Raw genomic sequence first — 3500 nt, forward strand, 5'->3', positions numbered from 1 at the left:
GTTTAAGAAGCTGTAATTGTGATAATTAGAAGTTTTTACAAATATCAATTTCAAATATCTATATAATTACTTTTAACTAGGTGGCTTAAAACACTGTCCTAAATAGGATGCTTATTCAGCTTAAATGAGACTTCATGCATAACCAGTTTGAAAAATAAAAATTTGAACAGTATTTGGTGAACTGTAAAAAAGGTAACCAGTTAATTAGAAATGAACTGAAAAAAAATTGTGTCTATTAGAGCACAATATCTAATGCAGTAGTTCTCAACCTGGGCTGCATGGTCAAATCACTTTAAGGAGTTTTAAAAAATAATCATGCCAGATCCTATCCAGGCCAATAAAATCAGAATTTCAGGGGCTTGGACACCAGTGTTTAAAAACTACCCAGGATTGAGAACCACTGTTCAAACCATTTAGTTATTTCTCTCTGGTGAAGTTTTCATTGTTCTGAAATGCTAGGGAGGAAAAACTTCTCTTTGCTTTCTTTTGTGTTTGAGAGCCTACTATTAAACTGGTAGATTAGCAAAAGAAAAGGATTCTAATTGAGTTAGAGGACGTTCACAAAAATGTGATTTACAGGGGTGGTTAGAATTTGAGGGTTGTTTACTATCTTGCTAGGGGAATGGGGGTGAAGGACACTTACAACTGACTTGGTAGGGGAAGTAGTGGGGAGAAAAGAGCACTAATGGGAAAACGGATGGCTTTAGGAAAGATAAAGGGTCCCTAAGAGAACGGGTGGTAGATAGCATTCTGTAACCAAAGTCCGTTTAGGTGTTAATGCCAGTTTCTCACGGTGATGAGTTAATCCTTCCAGTTTGCTCTCTGTGAGGGGACTTACGGCAGGCTCTGCATTTAGGCAGACAGGATTTCAGGAACTCAAATGCATTCTATTAAAAAGTTTATGCCACAGTGGTATACTCTGGATCCCTTCAATGTGGATCAAGAAGCTGGAATATTCTGATTACCCTGTGAGTCAGCAAAGTCTTTAATTCCTTTTATATTCAGCTGAATCTGAACATACATAATGGCCCTCTCTGGGAGGTTTATACCCGCCTGGATTGAAATGTAACACATTTTACAGTTTCAGATTAGATTAAAAACAGAGTGAGGAAAATATGCACCCTTAAACAACATTGTTTTTTAGGCTTGAGGTTGTCTGTGAGCGTAATTCTTATGTCACTCCCCTGGTCAAAATCTTTTAGTGACTCAATTGCAGGAAAAGTTCTAATTCTCTATTACAAAACACCTTCAGCTCCAATTATGCCAGACTCCTTGGAGAATACATTCCCTTTTGCCAGCCAGCCCTTCAGTTAAGACTCTCCAGGCCATTTTTGTCTTGATACCATCTGCATCTCTTAAGTCAAAGTGTTACATGTCCCTTTGTTATGTTGACAAGTCACGCCAGGCACATCTCCAAGACTTTACCCCACTTTTAGAAGGCTTTTAATTGTATGGACTTAGTATAGCTCTTGGGGGTTCAGCCCATTTTGTTTTGCTATACTTTGTGCTTATCTCATAATACACATTAAAATATCTGCGAAAATGGATGACGCTTACTTTCCTAAAGTGATTATAAAATTAAAGTGGCGGCCTTTAGAAAAAAAATTGTCTACATGTAGTAACATTATGGTAAGAACTGTTAATGCAATGTATAATTATTGGAATAAAGGAAATAGACTGGATTCTAGGAGTCATATCAGGTCCTGGAGGGAAAGCAAGACAGCAGAGCAGGACCATGTGGACACTACAGCTCTACAAATGCATTCGATAGTTGGCTCCCTTCCTAAGATAGGGAAACAGCCAGATAACTCTGAGACCCCTTCCATGATGAACAATTTGGTATCTAGATCATGATAACCTTACATTAGAAAAATGCCAGAAATGTCAAAGTACAGAGTGTAGGGAGATGTGAGGGGGAGAAATCTAGAATGCATTTTGTGAAACCTCATAAACCAGGTTTTGTTAACAGCAAAGGCAAAGAAGAGAGAACTTGTTTATTTTATTCCCTACCACGAGAGTTATCTTTATTTCTCCCACTTCCTTTCCCTGTCCCACATTTATTTGTTTTCACACACACATTCAGCATTTTCCTGAGTGTTTCTTTAGTGCTATTTTATTGGCCCTGGCCCTGCCCTGAAGGAGCTATAACCCAGAGCTGCTGCTAAGTCGCTTCAGTTGTGTCTGACACTGTGTGACCCCTTATATGGCAGCCCACCAGGCTCCCCGGTCCCTGGGATTCTCCAGGCAAGAACACTGGAGTGGGTTGCCATTTCCTTCTCCAATGCATGAAAGTGAAAAGTGAAAGTGAAGTCACTCAGTCGTGTCCGACTTTTAGGACCCCATGGACTGCAGCCCACCAGGCTCCTCCATCCGTGGGATTCTCCAGGCAAGAGTACTGGAGTTGGGGTGCCATTGCCTTCTCCGATAACCCAGAGCACTGGTTCTCAAAGTGTGGTCCCCAAATCATCAGGAGAAGTATCACCTGAAAACATAAATTCCAATCTTGGGCATTACCCCAAACATTCTGAATCAGAAACTCCAGAAGTAGGGCCCTAACAATTTTAACAAAATTTCCAGATGACTCTTACACACCCTAAAGCTTGAGAAGTACTACTCAAGAGACACAATTATGATACAATTTTAGTGCTGTGACAGCAGTTGCACCTGGCACCCTATGACGTATGGACTTGAGAAATGACATAACTAACAACTGGCCTGTAGTTTTGACATGAATCGTTCTTTGACCTCTCATTAGCTTATATATTATATAATAATTACCTTATATATTATATAATAAATATTTGCATTAGTTAATGTTAACACTTCATATGACCAGAGCCAGATCAGAAACTCTTTGAGGCCAAGAGGCTGTCTACTTGAATCCCTGATGTTTAAAAAGTATGTGAATCAAACTGAAATCCTACTTGACACACACTATTACAGGTCACATGACATATTCCTTCAAGTTGCAAGACCTTGATGTTTTAAGTATAATACAGAGATATGGAAAATCCAAGGGCCTACCTTGAATTTTATGTTTCAACTTCATATGAAACTATCCAACTAATGCAAAAGAAACAACTTTGGCCAGGGTACCAGGACATATTTTTGCTACACGGTTGTAACACAGCAGCGTATGATGTACACACACTGCTCCTATTAAAATATAAGAATTTACACGCATGTCATACAAAGGGTTTACCTAAGAACTCATAGAATTCCTTAGCAACTCAGAATTTCTACGGTCCTGAGGGTAGATCAAGAGATGTTCTCTAACGCTACTCTATCCGGAAACTAAAGTTAATTATCCAAGGAACTTAAGGAAAATGCTCTGCAGAGTTTCCAACCCGCAAGGAACGCTGGCGCTACATCCCAGGTACCCGCATCTCCAACAGTGGCACCCACACAGCTCACAGCTCTGCCCACGTGCTTTGAACACTTAGCCGTTCAGGGCCAGCTTGCTAACATCACGTGACACACTTCACAGGCCCCCGCCTCTC

This window comes from Ovis canadensis, chromosome 25 (assembly GCF_042477335.2).
Source record: "Ovis canadensis isolate MfBH-ARS-UI-01 breed Bighorn chromosome 25, ARS-UI_OviCan_v2, whole genome shotgun sequence".
Taxonomy (NCBI): domain Eukaryota; kingdom Metazoa; phylum Chordata; class Mammalia; order Artiodactyla; family Bovidae; genus Ovis; species Ovis canadensis.